Source organism: Anabrus simplex, chromosome 6, assembly GCF_040414725.1.
Source record: "Anabrus simplex isolate iqAnaSimp1 chromosome 6, ASM4041472v1, whole genome shotgun sequence".
Taxonomy (NCBI): domain Eukaryota; kingdom Metazoa; phylum Arthropoda; class Insecta; order Orthoptera; family Tettigoniidae; genus Anabrus; species Anabrus simplex.
In genome coordinates, this window is record NC_090270.1 from 9779380 (window position 1) to 9791843 (window position 12464).

Genomic DNA, 12464 nt, shown 5'->3' on the forward strand with positions numbered 1-12464 from the left:
TTTAAATTTTTGGTTTTGAGTTCGTCGAGTACCTTATTGACGTCTTCAATGTGTTGTTCTAAGGACTCCGAAGCTATCAGAATATCATCAACATAAATCGTTGTGATTTTTTAATTTCATCGAATAATTGATTCTCAAGAGCCCTGATGAGAACTGCCCCTGAATTCTTGATCCCGAAAGGGAGACGATGAATGCATATGTAATGTTTTCGAAAATGAAGCCTGTAAATTTCCTGCTATCCTCTGCCAATAAGATGTGAAAGTAAGATGACGTCATGTCCATAGTAGAGAAGAGTTTCATGCCTCTAAATTTCCGGATGACATCCCTGAGTGAGGGTGGGTGGTCATGTTCCAATACAAGTATGTCATTGAGCATGCGCGCGTCTAAACACAAGCGCAGACTGCCGTTCGGTTTTTTTACAATGGCCAGGGGGTTTAGATACGGAGTGACACATTTAGAAATGATACCATTATTTTCCATTTCCTTTATCACAGTCCTGGCTTCCTCTCGGTACTTCTCAGGAACTGAATAGGGCCGTTTTTTATAAGGAGAGGTCTCCTTGACATTCAATTGGTATTCAAAATCTCTAATAACGCCGGATTTGTCATCAAAAACCTCAGGGAATTTCTTAAATATTTGTTGAGTTGCTTCTGCCACGCGGGAATCGAACTCTGGGCTTTCAGCCACACTGGTGAGAAATATGAAGTGATCACGACCTACGTCGAACACATCCTCAACAATGGGCACTTCCTGGCCCTCGACGGGTCCCTCTTGACCGGATCCACCCTCTTCGCAATCTATTTCATCGGCAGGCAAAGCATCGCTCATCTTGCCTCCGGCTTCTATGAATGGGGTACCCAGACCTTGGCACTTCAAATTATTACAGTCTACCAGCTGCAACTCTACAGAGTCGATTTTAAAAAATCGCATGACGTTGGCAGGATAATCAATGATTCCCCCATATTTGGCTAGGAAATCTGACCCTAGGATGACGTTGAATTTCATCGGCGAAATGACTAGGAATATGTGCTCGAACTGGACACCTTCAATGTCAAATGTAACAAAAGCTTGAAATTTACATTTGATATGCCTGTCCGGTACTATTCCTTTAATTTTGATCTGTGCGACTGGTATCAATAACATGTCTTATCCCCCCTTCAACATTTCAATTAACCTCTCAGACATTAATGAAGCCTGAGCTCCAGAATCGATAAGGCAGTTACGTAAAGGGTATCCAAAGTAATATTAATAACTGGAAGACTTCGTTGGACCCTTGGTGTTGTAGGAGTGGGATCTTCATTCAAGAGATCTGAGTCATCCAAGTACCAGTAATTAATATCAGTGAGACAAATTATTTCCCCTCTACTACGGTTTTCAGGCAATCTTATTATTGTGTTGTCGAAGTATTTTTTAATTGCACCTGTCAATTCGGGGTTTGTCGCAGGCGTCGTGTTCTGTCTTCTGGCATGCTCTTGGTATTCTAAAGAGGTAGCGCCAGGTAATCCTTCATCCCGATTTCGATTCTGGATATATTCGCGAGTTTCTCTCCATCTTCTTTCGATCTCGGCTCTCGGCGAATCTCCATCTCGAGTAAGCGACTCGATAGGTTTCTTCCATGTTTGATTACGTCTGTAGGGCGTACTTTGCCCGTATGGACGTCTCCTAAAACGCCGGAAATGAGATAACGAATCTCTCCGCGGTTCCACTTCCTCACGGGGTTCGGGATTCGATCTCGGCGGGTTGTTAACTTCGACATGGTTGGTTGCAACCTCTTTCGTCTTAGTAACCCTGGATGGATTTTGTGTATGGGCAGTGTCAAGTTTCCTTAATAAATCATCAAGTTGTTCTAGTTCTTGAACATTGGCTGCCACAAGAATTTCTTGTACATGCGCCGGAAATTGTAAAGTTACTACCTGTTTTAACTCCTGTTCTGGCAAAGGAGGATCAAAGAATTGCATCTTCTTTAATTGAGAAATGAGAAAATCAGAATATCGTGAAGAATTAATAGCTGTGTTGTATCTCCTGGAGTACAACTGTAGCTTAATCAAATGTTGAATTTCTGAATTCCAAAACCTCTTCAACAAAGCTTCCTTGAACTCATCATAGGTTTTAATGTTAAATTTAAAAGCTGTGTACCAATTTAGTGCTTTCGCTTCCAATAATCTAGAAGCTATCCTCAATTGGTGATCGGATCGTACTTTATTCTCTAGAAAGTACTCTTCAATGTTGAGAATGAATTCTTTCGCTGTGTATTCTTCCTTTCCGGAAAATTTTGCAGGTTTATCGTCCGATAATTTTAAGACTGTGGAAATGCTAGAAGTATCTCCGCTAGACCCTTGACACTGGTGTGTAGACACCTCGTTCTCCACCTGAGAGATTCTATTATCAATCGTCTCTATTTTTCCTTGCAATTCGACCTTGATAGTCTTAACTTGTCCACGGATGGAGTTTTCCACGCTCTGGACTTCCTTTTCGAGGTCCTGCTTCACTTCATTTACGTCACGGCCTATGCGAATGACTTGAGTATGTGCGCTATCTAATTGGGATTTTACATGCTTATCTGTTTCCTCCTGCTTTGTTTTAAGTAAATTAACCTCATTACTTATTTTCTGAAAGTTAGTCTTAAAAGATTCATGGATGTTATCCTGAATAGAGGCTATTTTTGCTTGTGCCTGTGATAACTGACCATGAGATTCTCTAAATTCTGCATTTAAGCTTTCAACTTCCTTAATCAATTGATGTGAGGTGGGAAACGATGCTCTTAAGTCTCGTTTTTCAATCTCAGAACCAGCTTTAGTAAGCCTATGTTCCAAATTAGCATTAACTTCGGTAAACTTGGTATTAATTATTTTAGTTACTTGTGTGATACGATTTTCTAAGTTGGCTGTAGTTGCAACCTTAGATTCGTTAATGCGAGCTTCTAAAGTAGTACCTAATTGAGCAGTTACTGCATTGGCCTCATCAATACGAGCTTCTAAAGTAGTACCTAATTGAGCAGTTACGGCATTGGCCTCATCAATACGAGTTTCTAAAGTGGTACCTAATTGAGCAGTTACGGCATTGGCCTCATCAATACGAGCTTCTAAAGTGGTACCTAATTGAGCAGTTACGGCATTAGCCTCATCAATACGAGCTTCTAAAGTAGTACCTAACTGAGCAGTTACGGCATTAGCCTCATCAATACGAGCTTCTAAAGTAGTACCTAATTGAGCAGTTACGGCATTAGCCTCATCAATACGAGCTTCTAAAGTGGTACCTAATTGAGCAGTTACGGCATTAGCCTCATCAATACGAGCTTCTAAAGTAGTACCTAATTGAGCAGTTACGGCATTGGCCTCATCAATACGAGCTTCTAAAGTGGTACCTAATTGAGCAGTTACGGCATTGGCCTCATCAATACGAGCTTCTAAAGTAGTACCTAATTGAGCAGTTACGGCATTAGCCTCATCAATACGAGCTTCTAAAGTGGTACCTAATTGAGCAGTTACGGCATTGGCCTCATCAATACGAGCTTCTAAAGTGGTACCTAATTGAGCAGTTACGGCATTGGCCTCATCAATACGAGCTTCTAAAGTGGTACCTAATTGAGCAGTTACGGCATTGGCCTCATCAATACGAGCTTCTAAAGTGGTACCTAATTGAGCAGTTACGGCATTGGCCTCATCAATACGAGCTTCTAAAGTGGTACCTAATTGAGCAGTTACTGCATTGGCCTCATCAATACGAGCTTCTAAAGTGGTACCTAATTGAGCAGTTACGGCATTAGCCTCATCAATACGAGCTTCTAAAGTGGTACCTAATTGAGCAGTTACTGCATTGGCCTCATCAATACGAGCTTCTAAAGTGGTACCTAATTGAGCAGTTACGGCATTGGCCTCATCAATACGAGCTTCTAAAGTGGTACCTAATTGAGCAGTTACTGCATTGGCCTCATCAATACGAGCTTCTAAAGTGGTACCTAATTGAGCAGTTACGGCATTAGCCTCATCAATACGAGTGTTAATCTCAGGAACACGAGTACTTAATTGAGCCTGCGATTCGGCGATCCGTTCATTTAAGCTAATCTTAAGAGCTTCAATAGCAGGTAAAATATATTCCATTTTGACGGTAATGTATTTAAACCAAGCAACAAGAAAATCATAAATCGCTTGAAAAGAATTCAGATATCACCATTATTGTCCAATGGTTAAAAGTTCATGTTCAAAGTCATCCAAACATTCTCAAAAAGAAAAATCTCCAAGACATTTAACACAAAAGAATTATCCCATATCATTGATAACACTTCTAATAATAGAGAAGTTAAATCTTGTTAGAAAGTTCACTGGAATGTTAATAGCTATTCCACACAAAGCACTGGAAATGTATCTGGATTAAATTGCTAAGTCACACGATTTTAGTGCGATTTTGTCTATCACTGCACTTCTTAATGTATTACTAGTACGTCAAAATTGAGCCTAGAATGGTTAAGTGACAATTTAATTTCTACTGCTCTCATAATTAAGTTCTGATATTGCTGAAGCGCTAATTTCTAATTCTACTGCACTCCAAATCGGCCCCGACACGACTGGGTCGCCAATTTCTCCCCCTCTCCTCTGTAATAGTAAATGTGGTACTTCGGTAGAGATGAAACGCAGGGCGTGTACCATTCGTAGAAGTGCATACAGAGGGAGAGGGTTTGTTTAAATAAATCTTTAAAAAAAATTTCCAGAGTTTATTAAGAAATTGAAAGTAATGTCACCTCTGTACAGCGGATACAGTAGAAAATGTTCCTCGTCCTATGGCTGGCGATGTCCTTGGATTCCGGCAGCTCCATTTTCCATATCAGCGAACCACCATTCGTCCCCCGATGGAAGTTCTAGAAAATCTATTCGATGTCTTGAAGATCCATGCGACGTTAATGAATGGCGTTGAGGTAGTCCTTGTGAATGGTGAACATGAATGAACATCGTTAAGCCCTGGGGCGAGTTAATGTAAAGGCTGCTTCTGCACAGATGAGAGGAACGTTTATAAATGGTTTTAACAAAGTTCAAACACAAAATGTATCTTTATCACACGGTGAAATGTCACTCAATTTTGTCCCGTGTTAAGTGAAAGAATGCCACTAGACTCGAATAAGCATGTAAGTTAATACTCATAAAATAAAAGTCCACTCGAAACTTATCATCGAGTTTAACAGAGTCACTTAAAGTTTGTGGCACTTGGTACAACGTAAGGTAATGCCGCATGACTTAGTTCTTTGAAGCACTGTTCAACATAATTCATTGAAAATAAAGATGTTCCACTCGTGAATTAGAACTCATTCACGTATTGAAAATAACATGAAATCAAAAGACGAAATTAATCGAGTATTGACAGTCCTTGGTTCGACTGTTCGTAAACTGAATGTTCGCAGAATTGAAACGTGCTGTTTATTAGAATTGAAATGCACTGTTCACACATGCACAGTTCACAGTTCATGACCTAAAATATTGACACAGTTCATGGAATGGTAAACTAAATTTGGATTCAAACACAGTCTTATAACTCGAAGTATTTAGTACTCGGTAAGGAGTAATCAGTTCTAAGTCCTGTCCATAACATAAAACTTCAATTTCGAGCACTCGAAAACGTTTGCGAGTCTTAGAGACTCGTATAGAGTAACAGTCAATAGATAATGTCCAGACGATACACAATTCATCTCACGTCCTATCGGAGTAAAAGGTTGTCACAGTATAAAGAAATCTGCATAAGTCCATATTCAACACGATTAGGTTAAAGTTCACGGACTTGAAACTTAATAGCGGCTTCACGCTCGATCACGGTGCCCGCGAATCGATTGTGCGAACACTACAATCTAGCGTGCACATAGATACTCCGGCCACACACTGGCATCACACTCTGGCAACATGCTGTAACACACTGCAGCGCACTGCAGCACACTCTAACATGCTGGAACACACACTGGTCTGCTGAGCGAAGCAGTACGTATTTATATCTGATCCGGGCCTCCACCCCTTGTTCCATAAGTCAGATTCACGTGAAATTCGGCAGGAACATAGCTAAGGGATCAAGTTATATGGTGATGTTGTTCAATTTGTTCAATTATTATCGTGGGAAAAGTTATTACCCATAGAAACTCGAAGAACATTCCACATCAGTCTAGGCTCTGTAGTGCGGCGAGGCATGCTGTGACGTCACCCGCTCACTACGTCACACGCGCACAGCTGTTGCTCGCCGTCCAGTCAGTCCCTCGTAAGCGGCCCGGAGCGTAACACGTAAGTTTTAAAATTTCTATGACGGGGACTTAGTTTGTACCGCCGTTACCGGTACAGTATAGTATCTTCATTATTGTCTATAAACGTAGCTATCGAAAGACCATTTTTATCTTCAATTTTCTTACATCTGCTGATGAGATCCTGATACTTTGATTGATCTAAGCTCTTTGAATAAACGTACAAGTGGTTGATTTTCTTCCAATTAAGCCATCCTGGAGCTAAGATGTAATGATCTATCATAAGTGTAGTTTTTCCAGATCCAGTCGAACCAACGATAGCACAACGAATAGAATTCGGTAAAAGCTCTCCATGTTTAGTTTTTATCTCCTTTTCTGGTAATCGTATTTTTGGATCCCAATCAACCTTCATTTATTTAGCTATAATAAATGAGTAGATTATTAAAGTTGAGCGGAGAGTCATCCACCCTAGAAAAGCGACTAATAGTACCCTTGAATAGCGAGTTTAGAAAAGTTAGGCTCGCTGGATTTTATTCTAGATTTTTGACACCAAATGTAACTTCATAAAAACAATAAACTCCATTATGAAAAAGTTCTTCCTGGTTCATCGGATGATGGAACACTTGTAATATCTACGATGATTATTCCTCCAGGACAATATACATTAGAGAGTTTAGAAAAAAGTATTCAGAGTCAACCACCTTTCAATGCTACCAATATAAGTATTGAAGCAAATAAACAGCTAAATAGAGTTGAAATTAAAAGTGATTTTAAATTGTACTTTGATAAAGAAGAGAGCATCGGTTCAGTGTTAGGATTTAATGATCAAATGGTATATCCAAAAACAAAAACTCTTGCGCTTGACTTACCAAAAATAATACCCTTCGAAATGATCAAAGTTCACTTTAATTTAGCCGATGGAATGTTTGAAAAAGATGGGAATCACTATCACCTAGAAACAAACGTAATGGCTTGTTTTATGCCAGATGTTGAATTTGGAGGAGCAATAATCTACGAACCACAATACCCTTTATTTGTTCCGATTTATGACAGAATTCAAAATATACATCTCGAGATTACAGATGAAAATGATGACTTGATTGACTTTAATGGTGCTACGACTACCATAATATTAGAGTTACAATAAGGTTGAGAATTGTTTACACTATAAATGAAACATATTTGGTGCCTGAAGTGTAAGAAAGAAACAAACACATATGATTCTCAACGAGTGAAAACAGTAAATGGAAGAGAGAGAATATCAGGTATATGTTCGGTATGTGGTGCAAAGAAAAGTCAATTTGTAAAATAAAATTGATCGGTGAGGGAATACGAGAAGACATTATCGATGAAGTACACAAACCAGCTAGAAGAAATTATCCTAGTAGAAAAACTATCACATACGGTATCGATGATCTATGGCAAGCTGATCTTGTAGAAATGGATTCTGGTAACTTGAAAGGAATTTCAAAAATCAATAAAGGCAATAAATATTTACTGACTGTCATCGAAGTGTTTTCCAAGTTCGCATGGGCTATACCACTTAAAGATAAATCAGGTAAATGTGTTAGAGATGCACTAGACCATATATTTAAAACATCAAATAGATCTCCAAAAAATATACAGACAGATAAAGGTAAAGAGTTTTACAACAAGGATGTACAAGATCTCATGAAGAAATTCAACATCAATCACTACTCTACATTTTCAATTTTCAAAGCAGCTGTTGTTGAGAGATTCAATAGAACACCGAAAGAAAAAATGTGGAAGCAGTTTTCACTACAAGGAAATTATAAATGGGTAGGCATTCTTCCAAAATTAGTACATGACTGTAATAACACATTTCATCGCACTATTAAAATGAAACCAGTAGATGTTAGTCCAAAGAACCGAGAAGATGTATATAATAATTTATTTGATTCTGAGCCTGCTATACATGGAAAACCAAAATTTAAAATAGGTGATTACGTACGTGTAAGCAAAATAAAAGGGTTATTTGAAAAAGGATATACTGGGAACTGGTCCACAGAAATATTTAAAATTGACAAAGTTTTTGCAACGAATCCTATCTACTATTTTCTTAAAGACTATAGAGGAGAAGAGATTAAGGGCACATTTTACGAACAAGAACTGCAGAAAAAAAACATCCTGATCACTACTTGGTTGAAAAGGTTCTAAGAAAAAAAGGTGATCAAGTATATGTCAAGTGGCTCGGGTTCGATAACTCACACAACAGTTGGGTACCGAAAGATAGTGTTATAGGACCATAAATTTTGGATATAATAAATGGATATATTCGGAAATAAAATTAAAGAACACGATAGTATTATAATACGGGAAGAATTGGAGAGTGCTTATGAAAAGATAGATATAGATGACAAAATTAAAGATTTTTTACCTAAAAAGAAATTTGACGATGAATCCAAAAAAATATTGGAATTAATAAATAATACTAATGATAAAATTAAAGATTTGTTACCAAAAGAAAATTTTGAGAAAAAATCCAAAAAAATATCGGATTCAATAAATAATACTAATGAAAATGTTTACAAAAAGACAGATGTAGATAACAAAATTAAAGATTTGTTACATAAAAAGAAATTTGATGACGAATCCAAAAAGATATCAAAATTAATAAACAGTATTGATAATAAAACTAAAGATCTTATATCTAAAGACAAATTTGATGAAGAATTCAAAAGTAAAATCTGGTATGGTAAGGATTATTTCGGATTCAGGAAAAAAATATTAAGAAATATTGGCGATGGTGTTGAAGACGGTGACGCAATTAATTTGAAACAATTTAATACAGCATTAGAAAAAGTCACAAGTTCAAAATATATACCTAAAGATGAGTTAAAAAATTATACAAAGGAAGAAATTGAAACAGTATTTCGAGACTATTCTACAAAATCAGAAATTGCTCCCTTAACAAATGATATACATAATCTGGAACGGAAGGTAAATAAAATAAACAGGAAAGTTTTGATAAAATTGAAATAGAAAAGAAATTTTCAACTGAATTCGATACTGAAATAAGCTACGTATTTTCCTATGAGCTGTATATCAGAAAAATAGTTGTTTCAATATTTGATATCGAAATACCCGTTCCTGAGATACATTCTGGAAGCGATATCAATAAAGTTTTTTCTGTGTATATCCAAAATAATCCGATGGAAGAGACTATCACTCATTTAAATTTAAGTAAACCATTTAAGGTTAATATTTACAACAAAATAACATTTAAAATTAATGAAGGTCTTAAGATCTTACCCGCTCAAGTGAAAATAATTATGTTCGGTGAAATAACACTTGATGAGGATTCTATCGAAACCGAAATTGATCCTAGTGAAGGTGTTTTTAATAAATGAATAATTATTAATATATTTTTTATTTTCAAGTTGCTTGGGTTCGATAATGCATACAACGGTTGGGTACTGAAAGATAGTGTTAGAGGGCCATAATTTTTTATATAATTTTTTCTGTAATAAATGAACAGACTAATCTTACTTTCAACCTTTATATCACTGGTATGCGGTATTCCATTATCAATCCAAAATCAGACCTTATGTACTATAAATTATTTACATGAATTTGGTTATATGCCGTCTGTTGATGAACATCAAATTTCAGAAGTAAATTTAACAACTTACCAACAAGCTCTAAAATTATTCCAAGAGTACTACAATCTCGAAGTTACTGGAAAATTATTCCAAGCAACATTAGAAATAATCAATACTCCAAGATGTGATGTTCCAGACGATGAAATATATTTCAGTACAAAAAATACAAATGGAACAATAAAAATATAAAATGGCATTATGCTTTTGCTAGTCATAAGTGCTAGAAATAACGGAAGCTGCTTTTAAAGCGTGGCAACAATATGCTGATCTGGAGTTTGAAAATGATATAAAGAATCCTGATATTATTATTTCTAACAAACGAGGATATCCACATAGAAATAAAAAAATTGGTGGACAGTGTTCTGCTAGATTAGATGGAAAAGGAGGAACACTAGCTCACGCATTTTATCCAAATAGTTTAAATTCACCTATTGAAATTCATATTGATCAAGACGAAGATTGGTACTTGAAAATCGATGACAATACACCACAAGGAAAAACAAATCTATATTCTGTTTTACTACATGAAATCGGCCATGCTCTAGGAATATCGCATTCGAGTAACGATGAGTCCCTCATGTATGCTTTTTATAAAAATCAAATAGAACTACACCAAGATGATATTCTTGCTATTCAAAGTTTATGTGGAAAAGCTATTAACCGTAATAATGAACCTAAAAGCAAGCCAGCCCCTGAATTACCAAAGACAGAGCCTAAATTATGTGATTTGAACGTAAACACATTTTAATTGTCAATCAACTAATGTATATATTTTATGAAAAATGGTTCTGAATTCTAGATCTCGATAATTCGGTAACTGTAGAAAATACACATCCTCAACTCATTACTGATTGGTTGACATTCCTGCCTCAAAATTTCAAAAACATCACAGCTGTTTATCAAAGACTATCCAGTGAAATTGTCATGATTATCAACAATGATATTTACATGGTGGACTACCCGAGCTTAATGTTAGTAAATGATTATCCAAAATCTATGTCTGTTTGGAATATTAGATCAAATACAAGAATACATTCGGTACTGAATACATACTCAGGGCATACTTATATTTTCTACAATGATATATTTTTTACAGAAATAGATGAATGTACCTTTAAGCCTAAACGTCACGGAATAATTTCGAAAAGTTTTCCTGGTTTACCTCTAGCTATAGATTCAGCGTTTCGATACATAAACGGTATGCTGTATTTTTTTAAAGACAAGAACATGTATGAGTACAATGAGTTTACAAATTCATTAATAAAAGCAGGAAAATTCGATATCGAACTCTTTGGTATATATTGTCCGAAGATGTCTTCTGCCTTTGTAGAGATAGTAAATGATTTAAAGAATATTGTAGTTCGGTTAGAAAATAAAAATTAAAAAACATAATTATTCAGTAGATTATATTTTAAAGATTTTTACATACATACATACATACATACATACATTATCATTATAGACTGTTATGCCTTTCAGCGTTCAGTCTGCAAGCCTCTGAGAATTTACTAAACGTCGCCACAATCCTCGATTTGCAACTAGTGTTGTGGCCTCATTTAGTTCTATACCTCTTATCTTTAAATCGTTAGAAACAGAGTCTAACCATCGTCGTCTTGGTCTCCCTCTACTTCTCTTACCCTCCATAACAGAGTCCATTATTCTCCTAGGTAACCTATCCCCCTCCATTCGCCTCACATGACCCCACCACCGAAGCCGGTTTATGCGTACAGCTTCATCCATTGAGTTCATTCCTAAATTAGCCTTTATCTCCTCATTCCGAGTACCCTCCTGCCATTGTTCCCACCTGTTTGTACCAGCAATCATTCTTGCTACTTTCATGTCTGTTACTTCTAACTTATGAATAAGATATCCTGAGTCCACCCAGCTTTCGCTCCCGTAAAGCAAAGTTGGTCTGAAAACAGACCGATGTAAAGATAGTTTCGTCTGGGAACTGACTTCCTTCTTACAGAATACTGCTGATCACAACTGCGAGCTCACTGCATTAGCTTTACTACACCTTGATTCAATCTCGCTTATTATATTACCATCCTGGGAAAAAACACAACCTAAATACTTGAAATTATCGACCTGTTCTAGCTTTGTATCACCAATCTGACATTCAATTCTGTTGAATTTCTTACCTACTGACATCAATTTAGTCTTCGAGAGGCTAATTTTCATACCATACTCATTGCACCTATTTTCAAGATCTAAGATGTTAGACTGCAGGCTTTCGGCACAGTCTGCCATTAAGACCAAGTCGTCAGCATAGGCCAAACTGCTTACTACATTTCCACCTAACTGAATCCCTCCCTGCCATTTTATACCTTTCAGCATATGATCCATGTAAACTACAAACAGCAAAGGTGAAAGATTACAGCCTTGTCTAACTCCTGTAAGTACCCTGAACCAAGAACTCATTCTACCATCAATTCTCACTGAAGCCCAATTGTCAACATAAATGCCTTTGATTGATTTTAATAATCTACCTTTAATTCCATAGTCCCCCAGTATAGCGAACATCTTTTCCCTCGGTACCCTGTCATATGCTTTCTCTAGATCTACGAAACATAAACACAACTTCATATTCCTCTCGTAGCATTTTTCAATTACCTGGCGCATACTGAAAA